Source organism: Scomber japonicus, chromosome 3, assembly GCF_027409825.1.
Source record: "Scomber japonicus isolate fScoJap1 chromosome 3, fScoJap1.pri, whole genome shotgun sequence".
Lineage (NCBI taxonomy): Eukaryota > Metazoa > Chordata > Actinopteri > Scombriformes > Scombridae > Scomber > Scomber japonicus.
In genome coordinates, this window is record NC_070580.1 from 23,208,176 (window position 1) to 23,225,504 (window position 17,329).

Here is a 17,329-nt window from a genome sequence, read left to right on the forward strand (position 1 = left end):
CAGAAAGAAAGACAAAGAACTTTGAGCTGTAAGGGTCTTTGAGTAGATGCTCTCTGATAATAACTAAGACAGCTTCTCTGTATTCATGGAGTGCAGTCAGGTTTTCTCCCTCAACAGATACAGCTACAGAGGAAGAAGTAGGCATAGTGATGCAGACCAGCATAGTATAAAGGCATCATGGATCATCAGTTCTCAACGCTGCCGGGCCTTGTGCTTTTCTCCTAACGCCACTCAGGGCATTCACTAACTTTATGAAAGGGGCCATGGATTAATTCCTCCAGCCCCCCGGTGCCCACTGCACTATGAAATGCACTAAATGCTAGAGACTGAATACTGTCAGAGCTTTCTTTTCAAATACCCATTGCCGCCAACTCTTCTTGCGTTATGCCTCAGCTCACAGAAAGCCCTGAGAGCTTTACAAACTCTGACACACTGACACAGAGATTATAAAAGACGGTTTTCGGTAGTGAAAATGATCATTGTGTAAGAAACTTGACATCGTCCAAATGTCAGGTTTTTCTGGGACCAGACAGTGTATGTTTGGTATAGCTCTAAGCTTTCTTTTATACAGTAACACACAAGAACAATGAAATTGTTGCTGCATTTGAAAACATAAAAAGAGGATGTTATTAGTCAAGAAAGAAAATGTGCGTGAACATTGATAATGTATCTAAAGCTGAATAACAGCAGAAGGGATACAGATACAGAAGATACACGGCTCTTCTATCGAGGACTTTATATGTCATATGGGAACAGAAACATATGTAATGTGAAAGAAAATTCTGGACATATACTTGATATATTGAAGCCAGGGTACGTGTGCACCCACACACACAAGAACACAGTAGACCCCACAAATATCCCACATTACAGAGGTAATTATCTGCAATCACAGTGGCTGCTCCTAGAGAGGGGGGCTGGGTGAGGTCGAGATGGGGCCGAACCTCTTCCATTCGCCCTGCCTCAAAGCCCTGACCAACCTTGAACCTGCAATGACCCCTGGTAATTTACTGGGGTCCAGACTTACACAATCACTGCTGGGCTATAGAAATGAAGGGAGACAAGAGAAAAAAGCACCTCTGATTGCTGGAGAGCGACCAAACACACAAACACAGGCCATGTCTGTGAAGCATTTCAGTCGTATTTGGATAACCTTCACAAATGAAAGACCACAGAGACAGACAGTCCTGTCATGGTTACACTGTGAAATTGGATGTTCCAGAAAATCACGTCATGCCTGAGAGTGTGACATTCAATTTGATTTCACCTGTTTGAAAACAAAGATGCTTTTTGTTGTATGTTATTTGAAATATTATAATGTAGAATACCTGTGAGCTCATGCACCATTTCACTCGATTTTAAGGGATGGTGTTTGCACCACATTGAGGTTTAATCGTCACCATCATTGACCATGTTTTTAATGTTTCAGAGAGATCTGAGACATCTCATCTTGCCTTCTAATCAGGTCATATTCATCATTATCTCTTTTCAGATTTGAAGAGGCTGAAGTCTGAAATGTTAACTAACGTGCCTGCCTGTGTCTACATATTTTTTATTTGTGGTAGCACTTAGTTTAGTGAAAAGAATTTGGGCAATGGGCGCCAGTCCAAATTTTAAGCTGAGAAAGCTATAATTCATCCCTCTTGCGCCTTGATAGGTAGGTGAATTAAGCCCTAACCAGCTGGTTTTAGGGAAATAATAACTCATGACCTCCAACATGACCTCTTTCCAATCTAATGATCACAATCAACACAAACACCTTTATTCATGAGCCATGTGGCTTTGGGGAGGGGAGTCAGATACACCCCAGTAAACACAATGACTACCTTTACAGGCACACAAATATTCCACCATTATTTTGAATGGCCATATTTGATACTGCTCATGTAAACAGGATATTTTGTTTGGATATTCTTAGGCCTTTCAGAATGTAACATTTCCTGATTAAGACATGCGGGAAATGCCAATATTATTCAGGTTTAAGGAGCATTCTTTGGACATATGCGTTTCAAGTGGGAGTTTTTACCATAGTTATGGTCATCTCTGGGCGTTGCAAAAAAAACAACAACTAACCTACAGTTTGCAAAGCTGGGATAGAGATGCTTGATGGGCGGGTTGTGTAACTCACCCCTGCGTAGGCAAAATGACATATTTGGACGACTCAATGCGATGCACCAAAAACACTCAGTGTGGTAAAAATTCAGTGGACAACCTGGGTGCTAGATGTGCCTCTATCTGTCATATCAATATCACTTATATATATATATATCTCAGACAGCTCACTAATGTTTTTCCCCTCGCTGGTTTACGTCACTTGCGGTGGAGATCAATTCCCTGGAAACCCTAAAAACCCTCTGCGTGTAAATTACAATATTAGTGGAATATTAATTTTCATTAGCTATGTAAGTAGGTTAGTAGGAATGTTGTCTTTTTTGGAATAAGGGCAAAAAACTGAATATCTTGTGCATGTAAATTTCTATGGCAACATTTAAAAATTAATTAGAGTTCATATTTTTTTATTTTATTTATTTATTTACTCTTTGGCTTTGTTTAATCATTCATTTTATTAAATTACTATATTAGTCTCTGGGGAAAAAATTGTCCTTAGCATTTGACCCCTCCTCACTAATAAGGAGCAGTGGGAAGCCACAGGGAAGCATCTGGGGACTTCTACTGTTCATAAGCTAGCGGCTTGGTCAAGGGCAATGGTAGGAGAGTCACTGGTAAGAAACTGGTTCACCATAAAGAAACACAGATAAACACAGGGAACATTTTGAGAACATTCATATGTTTACAGTGATAATAAATGAGCAACAACTTCCAGTCAGTGTAATACAAACTTAATGTTAATCCTTAAACCCAAGGTTATCCACAAAATCAATGGGCATGCCCTTTCAGTTTTATATATTACTGGTTATACTGTAGTTCATTTTAATAGGATTTGCATGTTTCCTTGGACTTTGTGACCAATTTCATGTGACACATGGTTATGCTCACTTCAGGCAATAGTTTATATTGGAAGTCAAATGAATTCTTGTTTATTTCTCTATGACTGAACAAACTCTTAAGTTGCATTTAGTGGGTGAAGAGAAAAGAAAATTGAATCATAAAACTACATTAATATTTGGCAAATCATATAAATAAAACATACAAATGCTAAATACTACAAACTTAACATAACCTTTATTCTGCTTTTTGTGTGCATCTAATTTGAAGCATGAAGTCAACTTGTGTTTGTGAGTGGGGGGTTGGGAGGGCATGAAACTGCTTTGGGTTGGTATGTACCCATACAGAACAGTATGGGTACATACCACTATGTAAATGCCCCTTTTGTAAAATGTACAATCGTTTTATTAGTTACTTAGCTTATTTGTTTGGAGACCTTATATCTGAATCTACCCGTTGACAAGATTTTTGTTGCAAAAAAAAAAAAGCAAAAAAAAAACAAATTTTCAGCCTTGATCCAAAACCTAAACCTGATCTCATGTGAAATAAAATGTCTTTCCGTGTTTCCGAATTACATCGGTTCAAGTCAGTTGAGCTGCACAAAATAACCCTTGCCATTCATCTCTGCGTGAGAAATAAGCTATAGGTCATTACGCAGCTGCACCTTCTCACTGTGCGATTCCTTACTTGGCATGTGACGCTCCTAATAGGAACATAGGACGAAATGGTTCAGAATCCTCCTGCTCGGTTGTCATGGAACGTCTCGCAATGTCTCCATAGCCCACGGCTTACTTCCCCCTCTCCCTGTCTGTCTTGATCACTCTGACTTTCTCTCTCCCTCTTGCCTTCCTTTTCACTTTTGCTCTTTTCTCTCTCTCCCGTCTTGGCTGAGATAAATAGGAGGTATTTAACTCTGATGTGAGAACATAATGTCTCCTGCTCAGTAAAAACTACATTTGTCAGTGCCACAGTGCTTTTTGCTCAGGGTAATTGTGTGCCATTGTCTTGCAAGGCTGCCTGGAGATATTCCTGCTGCAGAAAAAGAAAATGGGTCGGTGGGAGAGGGGAATTTCGTGCTATGTGGAAATCAAAAGAATGTGTTGTTCTCATATGTGACATATGTGGTCGCCCGTATGATTAATTGTGCCATTAGCAGATGCAAACGCTTCCACGCTATTTGGATCATGGTTCACTTAGATCCGTAACATCTTAATTGTGTTTTTGAATTTCATGGTTTGAACATTTTTTTAATGATGTCTGAAATTTTAGGGAGGCTTAATTAAATTTTTGAGTAAATATCCACCTTTTTGTTCATTTTATAGTCCAAATTCTACATTTTTCCTCCTCTGATAAGTAGGTGGCAGCATTTGTGTTGGTATGACCCATATGTGAGTCTAACAGAAAGACTTGTATCCGTATCCAAGTACAAAGGAACCACAATGACATTAATTAAAAGCATGCAAGCCATTTGATGCTCAAATAAAATATACCTAAGAAATAAAATAAGAAGTATACTTATTGTTATCTCTGCTGTTAGTTTGACTGTTCCTGCTATAGTTGTTTTATGTTCCTAATGTGCAAAGAAATGCGGGAATATCTGATCAAATCTGAATTCTGTAGTCTTTGGTTACAGTGATAATTTGCTATTTCCTTGTTAGAGGTGTGAAAGATCTTAAAAGCCATTGAAATGTGTACTCAAACAGCATGTAGTCATCCTTTTGGCTAAAACCTCCATTGTTAATCTGGAGATGGGCCACAGTAAGCTCATATAATGCCTTTCAGATTTCCACCATAAAGTTTGAAAAGTTGCCCTACAATTGGATTTGAGCATTTGTATTCTATAAATAGTAACCTCAGTGGGGTTCCTGTAAGGCTGCAGTAAAGTACTCTTTGTAATCAGGACTTGGTTGATGGGCTCACCTCACTGATGGCGAGGCTTGTGAAAGTGCCTAGTGAGAAGTAAAGTGCTCACCTGCTTTGAGTTATTCACTCTTCCATCATACAACCATCCCTCTCTCTACAACCAACAATCAGAGTCACCATTTAAAAAAAAAAAAAAAAAAAGTCACTGGATGGAAGAAAGAATGAAGGTTATACATATAGCACATAGTTAGGTATTCACACATTCACCACTCACACTAAATAGTTTACCCTTTAGGGAGCAGCAAATCAAGATTTTGGACAATGGCAATTCTGCGTCATTATTGTTAACTATTTATAAAATGTGGAGCATTGCATTGTGGGATTGTTAGCAGAAAGTGATGCACTGTTGAGGACACTAGTTCTGTTATTTTTCTATTGTGGAATTTCTGAGGGTACTATATGAATACGTACATTTACAGACACAGTCTATGACTTGACGAGTACCAAGGCAGAAAAGGTCAGTAGTCTTCACCTGTGCACATAGTTTGAAGTTTACAAAGAATAATACATGTTGCAGGCTTTGCTGTCTAGTTGTCTACTTTAAGGTGGAGGTTTAATGGTATTGCATGATTTTGTTATCCTGAGTCATGTCTCAATCTATACCTGATATGATGGGAAAGCGAGGCATTGTCAACTGAGCTTGAATTTTTTGGACACTATACAAAAATCAGAACAGTAACAATTCACCAGAAGTTGTTGCCAGCTGCAGGCTGATCAGTGGTTGAATTATCTGTGTGACATTATAAGACCAAGTCACGCTATGTGAGCCGCCACTGCAATCATCTCATGTGAATGAGTAATAGCAGAAACATGATGGACAGCTGCACTTCCTGAAATAGGTGGACTCTCACTATGTGTTGGACTCATGTAGATATGCAAGTACATCATCAGGTGATGCACAGTAGGTTTGTTGAGGTCATGGTTTTTCACCTGGACCCTGAAATAGTTGTTCTGAACTGTATTATGTGATGTAGTAAAGTGTGCTGATAATAAGGATTTGCAAGCATCTTAAACATCTTAAAAAAAAAAGAAAAGTACATTGCTGGAAATAGATGCAATTGCATGCTTGACCAAAAAAAGTACACACTTAAACAAGACTGATCTAATTTTTGGTTGAAATTACAGTGTAACTAAGTTGATTAAAGCAAGTTAAACATCTAACAACAAAAATAAAATGGCGCCCCCCTCCCCCCCTTTTGATGATGTCGTACAGTATTATGTCTTTCCACTTGTGCACAACATGCTGTGTTCCTGGAAGCAAATATTTAGACATGTAGATGTGAACCAAAGTGCATTCAGGCTGTAAAGCATCTCATTGTGTCCAGAACTCACCACCTTTCCAAGCCTCCCGCTCATTCAAATGGTAAACCAGCAGAACCGACTCTTAATTCATTGAGCAGCATTAACAGTCCACTCCATCTCTCAGCACTCCAGCCTGACTCACTGTTTCCCACTACTTTCTCCAAACGTAGAAAAGGAAAGCATTTACCATGAGAAAAGAGACAGAGAGGATAGTTAGAGAGCTGGATGTGGCACGCTTAATCTGTAATCTGTCTCTGCCATTTTTCTTCGAAGCATATCCTTTTCGGTTTTTGTTTTTTCAGTGTGTGTGTGTGTGTGTGTGTGTGTGTGTTTGTCAGTTCTACTCAGTTGCATAAATTAGATTTAACAGGCATATTTTAAAGTAATACAAGTATTACACTAATGAAAAATATATTATCTGTTCAAGACACAGTATGGTCTCCATCAACTAATGAATTTGTACTGAAGGCATCGCAAATGAAATAATTCCCCTTAAATAAATTCCTTCCTTAAATCACACATTGCTGTCTTCACCTGTATGTGACATGATGTAAGGATGTGAACCTCCATCTCTAGTGTCAAACTCTAATCCTTTGTGCATCTACCATCTACCATGAGTGTTTCACTTCACTCACGCCCTTCCTTGAGGAATTTGGGAAACAAGTTATCAGTACATAGGTGGTGTAGTTCAAGTTTGTCCTAAAAAAAAAGAAACAGCAGGACCGAAACATCTTTTCAAACCACATTATCTCCATCCTAGATATCTACAAGAAATCTATGCTTGTGTCCCACAATTTCATTATGGGGGGTGGGGGCTTGAAGAACATCTGTCTGCAAACATGAAGTGACTGCAGGAGATATGCGCTTGGCATTCAACACGACGTCAAATGATGAAACTCATGTTAATATTCAACTGTCTCTCAAAACATCCACCTAATTACATCCAATTTCTCTCAGCACACCCCTTGGCAATGTTAAAATTGAAGCATGAAGCAAAGACAAGTGCATGTTCTGCTCCGGTAGCTCATGTTATGGAAGAAGAGAGAGATAGAGAGAGCAGCAGGCAAGGAGGGCAATCACTCAGTCATCTACTCTGGATTTGCATAGTAACTGTAGCCTCCATAAACCCATATAATATCCCTCGCTCACTATTTGCTGCAGAAATCTGCATACTGGCCTGTATTTGAATGGTAATGGGTATGATAAGGAAAAAATATCCAGTTTTGAAGGTTTCTAAGGGGTTCTGCCTTCTAAGGGTTTGTTTGTTTAAAGCTGAAAATCTCTTCATGAAGAATTTGTTTAATTTCTGAATAGGTTCATTTATTAGAAAGAAAACATCAGTTGGCATTTCTTCTGAGACTATAGAAAACATTTTGTGAGCAAATCTGCTGGATTACATTGTCGTTGGTCGTGTGTGTGGGTCTGTAATGGAACTCATAGATTTTTCCATCTGTATTATATATAGACTGTTACATGCCTCAATAGTTCGATAATACTGAGTGATGGGCTTGCATCTGAACTGTCATGGAAGTAATTATACTGTAAATAACGTTTGTCTGTGTATGTATGTGTGTTTGTGTGTGTCAGAGGGCTTGACAGCCGAGGGCAGGCAGGCATGACATCAGATTTCTTCCTGTCTGCATAAGCAGCATTAGGAGGGGAGAGAGTTTGAGGGGTGTTGACATATGATGCATCCTCAGTTGAATGTTGTGCTTTTGAGCAATGAAGAGAAAGAAAAGGTACATTATTGACCCACATGGGGAAACTGATCCTTTGCATTGGACCCATCCTATACACACACTGGGAGCAGTGGGCATCCGCAGTGCAGTGCCCATTTTTGCCAGTGTCTTGCTCAGGGGTACGGACAGGAGTAATAACCCAAACATACATGTCTTTGATGGCGGGAACCCATGCAAATATGGGGAGAGCATGACTCCACACCAAAATGACCTGGGATGTCTGGGGTCTGAAACCAGGACTGTCTTACTGTGTGGCAATGCTAACCACTGAGCTACTGCTGCACCACAGAGGACAGTTATTCAAGAGGATTTTTTTGTTCTATTTTATCCCCAAAATGTTTGTATGCTAGGATATACAGACACACACCTATACACACACATACGTACATATACATGAATGAGGGTATTACTGTATGAATTGAAACAGGAGTCAAAATTAGACTAACTTAGGGCTTTCATGTTTTAAGTTTAAGATCTTCCATGACAAAATGTCTTGTCACATTTAGGATATAATGCCTTGAAATTTGGTACATGGATGGTGAACATGGTGAACATCAGCATGTTAAAATGATCACTGTGAGCCTTGAAGCATGCTGATATAAACATTTAGTTTGTGTTTGTCATATTTTAGTTACTGTAAACTTCAACCTAAGTTGTAATTGTGACTTGGGATCTGAGATATACGACTTGCCACCTATGCCTAAAAGTACCCTAAAACTAAGCAAACATGGATGCGTCATGGCAGCCAAAGCCCATGGTCAATGTAATTAAACCAAAAATTATTGGATATAATATAGTTTTGTCAATGTACTGCAAATCCTCACATGGCCAACTCACTTACTACACCACCTTTGTAAGTTGCCAGATGACGTGAATGCTAAGACTATAATAGAAATAGAAATCTTAGCAATCCTTCCCATCCATCCAACACAGTGTGAACATGGTGTAGGTATAACCTCAAAGATGCTCTCTAGTGGCTGTACTGTAGACTCTTCATATTGTTAATCAATATGGTTGCAATGAAAACATCACCTGAATCTGAAGCAAGCGTTGATGTTTTTCCAGGTTTACAATGTTTTAAAGGAATTCTATTTTTAATATTTTTTTTTAATACTTACTTACTTCATCATAATGTCATTTCCATACAATAGGTCATGACTTGAAATGTATTCCTGACAACAGGTCTCCCAAATTGGGATATAAAAATGTGGATTGCCAGTAGTATTTTCAGGCATTTACAGCCAGAAAATCAATTATAAGTTTTATTATTAATCTGAGACAATAGAACATAGGCACAGATTTAAACGTATAATTAAAACCAAATGGAAAATTTACATTCACAACATACTGTAGCTTTTATAGTCCTTGAATGGCAGAATGTAGGAGCTATGCTAAATTTCTTGCTTTTTGCTTTTTGACCTTTTAAAGAAATACAATCCTTTATGTCACATTACAGTTTTACATGTGTGTCTCTTCAAGTGTATAATACAGTATGTTCCAACCCTTGTATCTTGCTGTGAGGCATTGCTGTAACCTGTCACAAATGCACATGTGATGGTAGATTTCACAGTGTTTTCCATGGCGACTGTGGCTGAATCTCAAAAAAGCAGCTCTTTCATTTAAGGTTATGAACTGTTCATTTCTTTCTCTTTGGTTCTCCTTTTCACCCAGAACATACTTTGGGTGCAATTCTAGACTTTTATTAATTGTGTGGGTAGTAATCTTCAGAAATTGGTGTCAAGTTAAATTATGTTTCTTGAGAGTCACAAGCCCATTAACAGTCACACTTAGCAGTGGGCTGATGAGGGAAAATTGAACACTAATTCTTCTTCAATAATAAGTTCATGTTTTCAGTGTCAGTGAAGGCCTCCTATTTCTGCTCATCATGAGGTTTTAGAGTTTTAGCACAGAGCATCCTACAGCTTTGGCTCAAAAAGAGACAAGAATAAGGAACTGAAGAATGAGAGAGGATACGTATTTTTTAGAAAAGGTCCATACATGTGAAATGAAGCCTTTCCTTTTCTCACTCTACCGTATTCATTCACAGGTGGAACACAAGTTTGCTTTATATTGTACTTCGTCTTGTACCATTTTGTTTTCTCCGCTTCAGTGTTGAAGAATATACTGCACAAGGAAAGGCTGCCTCTGAGCTTTGAGATGCACCGCACCACCGGCACTCCAATGGTACATTTGGTGATAAATGTGCCGTGGCAAAAGGCCCCAGAGACAGTGAGACATGGGATGGGTTCATTGGTTGAGGCTCTAGCATGGCAATCACTCACTGTACCTTAGAGAGGAGGAAGACAAGAGATGTGAAGAGAAGAGAAATATGCAGGGAACAAACAGTTGAGATGAAGTAAAGAGAGGAAGAGAGAGGAAGAGAGAGGAAGAGAGAGGAAGAGAGAGGAAGAGAGCAAAGAGAATGAGTGTTGAGCTCTGTTTGGGGCTCTTTATGCTTTTGTGCCAGGAGAAAGGAGCTGTTTCCAGCTGGAAGTCATGCTCCCTATTTTGTCACAAAGGACTCCTCTGTCTCCATTCATCACTAAAACACAGAGAGGGTCTGAAGAACACCATTTGGTTCAAGCCTCACACTACTGCTTACCTGCACATACGCTGTAGCTGATGCAGAATGCTTACTTTTTAAAAGGTTGTTGAATGTTGTATAACATGCAACTCATGATCATTTTTGTCTCATTCCTCTCATGTATTTATTTATTTTACTGCTACTCTTATTTCTCCACTATCTGTTGGTGGGTAAACAGTCGGGTGTAGTGTAGATGGAGTCCATATTGCCAGCAGATTGGAGTTTACCTTGTTGTCCCTCCACCTAAAATATTGTGCTGATTGAACAGTGCGGGATACTTTTGGCCTTTTCATGGGTCAATGTTTGGCCTGTGTTGTTACAGAGACATGCAATGTCTTCTTAGGCTGTGCAGTGAGAGCAGCAGCACTGTTTGTCACCATCTGCTTAATTATTAGCATGGTTGGTGGAGGGTGGAGACTGCTGACCAATCTTGGATCTGCTTGTCAGTTTCACATCCTCATACTGTTTTTTTTGAGAAAAAGTCAAAGTATTTGTGCAATACCTACATGATACTTAATTTATCAGCTAAACAAAGGCCTAAGAACTAGGGTTGTAATGCATAACCATTGATTCCTTTTGTCACTTTATGACAAGCATGTTACACATTACGGGGATTTCTACTATAGCTACATTTTTACCTTGCACATGGTGGCAAATATATTATTCAGTATGATATTTATTCCAATAACTGTAGTAATTGAGTCTCAAACTAGAAACCCAGATAATTTAGTATGTCACTGGCTGTGTCTAATATTTTGTCCACTGGATCTGTTTTAACAAGGATAGACACAGAGTACAAACACTCCTTCATGAACATAGGATTTATTGTGGTTGCTGTTGTACTAGAATGCATTTGTTTCACAGTAGCTATGTGTACCTAAACTGACTACTGAATCTACACAAGTTAATGCTACAGTTAGAAGAGTATGTCCCAACACCTAAAATACAATCTCAGAATGCATACCCCTTAGTTAAAAGATATAAAAATGCCTACAGCATCAATTATATTTAAAGGGGATGTAGCATGCAATTTTCCATATCTGTAATTTTATTCTGTGGTGTTTTTGCATGATTTACAGTTATAAATAAAAAAACATATATCTTAAACTGACCTTTAATGCAGACCCTCAGTTCAACCTCCTGTCTCTTTAAAGCCCTCCTCCCAATGAGCCCACTCTGTTCTGATTGGTTAACTTCGGGAAGCAGCCCCTCAACAGATTTCTGGTGGCTCTGGAGGTTTTTTGAACTAACAGTGGTGGGAATTCTTCATTCAAAATGAAAACATCTCAGATTTAACACCCGGGTCTGATCCAAAGATCCATCCCGTGTAGTAGTAGTGACCGGTTATGAAGCGTTTTTCTTTTGAAGATGGTTTCTTGGTTTGTATCATTTTGTGCTTTGCATCGTTTATTACTATCTATTTGCAGCGCGTTTGATGATGCTGCATTTGTCTTTGTTTTTTGCAGCACGTTTTTTCATTTGCACCACGTTCCTCTTTTTGTACCTCGTTTAGACTTGTGTTTGAGTTTGTTCATTTGAATCGTTTCTGTACTTGAAGCTCTTTTCCTTAACTGAGACGCATGGCCGTTGTAGTGCGTGTGGCCCTTGTCGGCCACCGTAGGTTACAGATAATATAGCCTGGGCAACCTTTAAAAATGCCTTCATGAATAGTGTTATAGGGAGAGATGGACCAAGTTGCCTTTGTGTGTTTATGAGCATGACGAAATTCTGATGCGACTGATACTGTTATTTTAGTTAAATCAAGTGGAAGATGTTGTCCTCTACCTCGCTGTACTCAGAAGTGTTTTCAGGCTGTAATACGACACAAGATAATCAAAAACATCTATTGATTTTAATGAAGTGTGTATAGTGTGATAGATTGAATGGAGAGTACAGTTAACGTCTTTTAAACGTGTGTTCACTCTCACACTGTACAGCAGTGGATGGGAATGACAGCAGTAATACTGTGATGGTACTCCAGTGACGAACACAAATTCTGTATCGCTTGGACGCCATTTCAGATGGGACAAATATGCTTCACAACCCTATGCTGTGTGCGTGTGTCGTTCAGGCAGGGCTTGGCAGAGTATGCTGTGCAGGCAATTAAAACTGTTCATTAATGCTTTGTTAGACAACACTCCAGCTAATCCCATCATATGGCGGGCAGTGATAAGGGCATTTGCTCCTCTCTCTGCCTGTCTGTCTGCTGGGAGCAGATATGCTATCAGGGGCCTGTTGTAAAGGTGAACAGAGGGAAATCCATGAAGGCTCGCTATTATTCTGATTCAGCTCTGGTCAGCTGGAGAAAAAAAAAGGATTCTGGGTAAAGGAAAGGCTTGGGAGTGTACACTAGATTATTTAAATGTATAGGTTCTACCTAAACTCTGCACAAATCTGGTTAGGGAAGAGATATTTTATTAACTTTATTGGAAAACTGTCACCACCAATCCAAATGTCATGTTCTACATGAAGTAAAATAAAAGTAACATCATAATTTTATTTGTAGATCATCTTTCAAAACAGATGTATAAAGTGCTTTAGTACTTCAGCAATATAATTGAAAAAATAAGATACATTACAAGTACAGAAAATTGAATTGACAGATAAAATGAGAGTGAAATAAGCCAGAAAAATGAGACACTTGGCCAACATTAATAAAAGATGCTATCGATTCTCCAAGTTGCAGATTCTCAGGCAGGAAGTTTCAAAGTGGAAAGGTCCTGACCTCAAAAGCCAAGTCACCTTTGGTCTTGAGCTAATATGCAACTAAACTTGTTTTTCTTTTTCCTGAAGCTGTGCTGAAATATAATTATTGATGTTGTTGTTATTATACGCAAATGATGTGTCAGTGTTTTTGACTGGCTGTGCCCCCCCTCTGAACTTCCATTTGTACCCATCCAATGAAATATGCTGTCTCCCCTTGCAAAGTCAATTGCATAACCGCACTGCATCTTTGACTTGAACCAAATGTGGAAAAATACAGCCTTGCAGCTATAGGAACAGTAAGTAGAGTTTTTTTCTGTCCTTTTACTTTCTTTTTTCTTGCCCCACTGTGCTGCGCATGTCAGTGCCAAGTGATTGTGATGTGGTTGGAGAGAGTGCATGCAACTTGGATTCTTGGCCAAGCTTGCGTAGAGAGAAAACAGATTACCATTTCCTCAGTGCGTGTGTTTTTGGGGCCCTGGAGCTTACTGCTGAGCTTCCACTACCTCTGCTAGACTGGAGCTGTCAGACCTGCTCTGCTCATGTCTGTGTCATCACTGCAACTAACACTTCTGTGACCACCACATGCTCAGATGAGCAGACACAGACTTAAACTCACACATGCTCACCAGAATAGAACAACCAAGGATGTGTCTGACCAGGTATAAAATCAGCCTCTCTTTTTCCCTCCGATACTCACGAATACACAGAAACACGAACATACAGACACATCATTCCCATTTCAATAACTTGCACCAGCAGTTTTCGATGAGTTTGATTTATTGACTCTAAAAACTTGTATGTAAGAAGGTACCAAACAGTAGTTTAAAAGATAATTACCGTTTTTTACAACCTGGACCTTATTTCTAGCATATAACACTCACCCAGACAACTTTGGTGTCATTTGGATGAAATTAGTTCCAGTTGATCGCTGCATATACTCGTATAATGCGAGTACACAGGGCACCGAAGCGCAGCCTCTATATAACACATTATCTGCAGCGAAACTAGTTCATTTCACCAATATTTTGTTATGATACGTTAGTGCTATTCCCCTCCGAGCCCGTGGTAGCATGTTATCAACATCCGGGGTCTGTAGGTTGACCTACTAACCTCTGATCTGGATGATGTCATTTCCGAACGTCTCTACCACAGCCCGGTTTATCATTGAGCAGAAATACTCCAGTGTTGTGATACAGACGTTTATTGACACATCCAGACATGTATCTCCTGCCCTCACATGCCACCACGGGCTCGGAGGGGAATAGCACTTATGTATCATAACTAAATATTGGTGAAATGAACTAGTTTCGCCGCAGATAATGCGTTATATAGAGGCTGCGCTTCGGTGCCCTGTGTACTTGCATTATACGGATATATGTGGCGCTCCACTGGAGCTAATTTCTTCCGAACGAGTCCAAATGACACCAAAGTTGTCTGGGTGAGTAAATGATCGTATTTTCTGCTAGAAATAAGGTCCAGGTTGTAAAAAACGGTATTTATCCTTTAAGGAGGTTTTCGGGTTAGGGTCACCCATAACAATGGTTACATTTACTGCACTTTAACTACACCTGATCCCCTGTACCGGTATAGGATAGTGATAGCCATACAGTGGCTAGTGCCTGGTGGACACATAGAACTGGGCACCAGAACCAGTGACCACTAGATATGTGCACTGTATGCATCTGTAACAACTGCATATACACATACTGTAGACTTGTTTTGACCTCTATGTCTAGTGCAGTTTTTCTGGGGGGTTGGGCTGGGTAATTACTATCCTCCTATCCCCCACCCCCCTCCAATCTTGATCGCATATATGCTTAGTTTACTTGCAAGGAATGATGATCTCAGAGCATATATGGCAATTGTTCCACATGATAGAACTTACTAAAACAGAGCAAAGCTTGGGGACATGTTCAGATGACTGGAGCCTGCTGCCACTCTCATATGACATACTGTAACCATTGTAACATACAGCACATCCGATGCTCCCTTTGTATTAGGGTGTGTTTAAATATATATTCAAATTTGCTTTATTGGTATGAATGTCACAGCAACAGTATTACCAAAGCTCCAAGAATCAATGAAACAAAATATCATTAATATAACCTCAAGATTGATATATATTAATTCTATATACATAGTGTATGTGTATCCTATGCATGTATTTGTGTATTGGGCAACAAGATATTGTCTACTGACACACTGCTTGTCTGAAAATTGCTGTAACTGTTGCAGTCACATGTTTCTACTGCAGCACTTACCTCTGACCCAGCATCTGCCTGAGGTATCTGAGTCGAAAGGTGTTAGTGTGCTTCAAATGAAGTAGGTGTCTGACCATGTCTAAAGGCAAACGTTTTTATAGCTGTTAAATAGTCACAAAGGAAGGTGGGGCGAAAGGCCTGCTGTCACGAGAGGGAAGGAGCTCAGGCAGGTCAGCTGGCTGAACTGAACCAAACAGGCAAAACAGTCTATTCCCCTCCAGTTTGAATCTGCTTGTCCCTCAGCATCCTCTCTTTATTTATAGAATTCAAGTTTGACAGAAAAGTTTAAAACTCTGCCTCCTTTTACACCTCATGCACCTGGCCTATAGCTATGAAAAGTGTACAGATTGTTAATTTGTTGATTCAATGGTCAAAATGAAGGTTTCAGACCCTGCTAGATGGACACTTAGTTTTATTAGTCACTCCCCGGTCTCTTATGAGTTGAGCTTGGTGCATCCGTTTGGGGAATAATGAAATCAAAGCCTACACCAAATATCAACTATATTCTTCATTCTTATCTTCTCAATTCTTCTTGTTAGTGTTATGTAAAAAGCTAACAGGAACATGTCGAACTAAACAAAGATCAGCATATTGTGAGATTATAAGACTACACCATACATTCTTCTGCCCTTTATCATGTGTCTTGCCAGGAGTTTTACCTTATCATTCCTTCTTCAAAACATATTTGAAATAAAGACGTCTAAACATTCTGGTCTTCTTTCTGCATTTGGTGATGGTTGGACGGTCATTTGGATTACAATGACTGTAGGCTAACTACTGCATAACAGCAGGGAGATGGACGGTGCATTGTGACTGGGAGGGTTTGGCTGTCAGCCAGGACAGCTATAGTGTCGTTGTTGGCACAGCTCTCAGTGCAGGTGTCACAATGATCTTTACTGTGGCAAGAACCATTTTGTCAGTAACTGTCTGCTAAGTTTACAGAGAACATCTCTTGCGATGATGGAGCTGATTGCATATTCATTTCTACTTATGCAATAAATTGAGCATTAGCATAACACTGAGTAGGTCAGTGCCATGCAAAGCCATCTCACTCAACAATGCAGAAAGCATGTTTGAAGAGCATTTCCATACCTTTTAAGCCAGCGCTTGTAGCTACTCAGAGTCAAATCCATTTAACGAATAGGAATGGTATTTGTAGTTTCCACAATTAACCATTTATGTATTTTCAGGATTGAACAGAATTTTCTCACAATAACCACTCCTTCACCACAAAGACTGCATGACACAGACATTATAATCTATAGGTCTTTATTTATTTTTGCAGATAACATATATTGCAATCATGCTTTTTCATATAACACCATCTAAAGACATTTATTATATTTTTTTACATATAATATTTTACATTAGGCCCATGAAACAGCTAGAAATATACAAAACAATATTCTCTGACTAGACATTTCTATTACATTATTATTATCATCTTCATTATTACTCTATTCTGTTATTGTAATTATAATTTTTACAGTTGAGAGCGATATGTGCTTTAGTTTCTGAGATAATAATATTATTGCAGAAAACAGCAAATAATATCACATTTTTTTGTTCAACATTTAGACAAAAGAAAAGAAAAACTCAGGTTGTACGGACATTCACAGATACATGTATTACACAGTCCAGTTTACAACATCATTCAAGAGAGAAAACTGCAGTATTGGTAACTTTATACTAAATTCACCAAACCCTTTGTCATTGCACATGTTAATTTACATATCTTTGAAAAAAAAAACATAAATAAAAGAAAAAAATGGGACTGGTTCAACCTGATTCCTGCTGCAAGTAGCTGCCACAGAAGCAAATTTTCTTGATCCCTCTTTATAGTAATACAGTTATATCTGTGGTCTCTC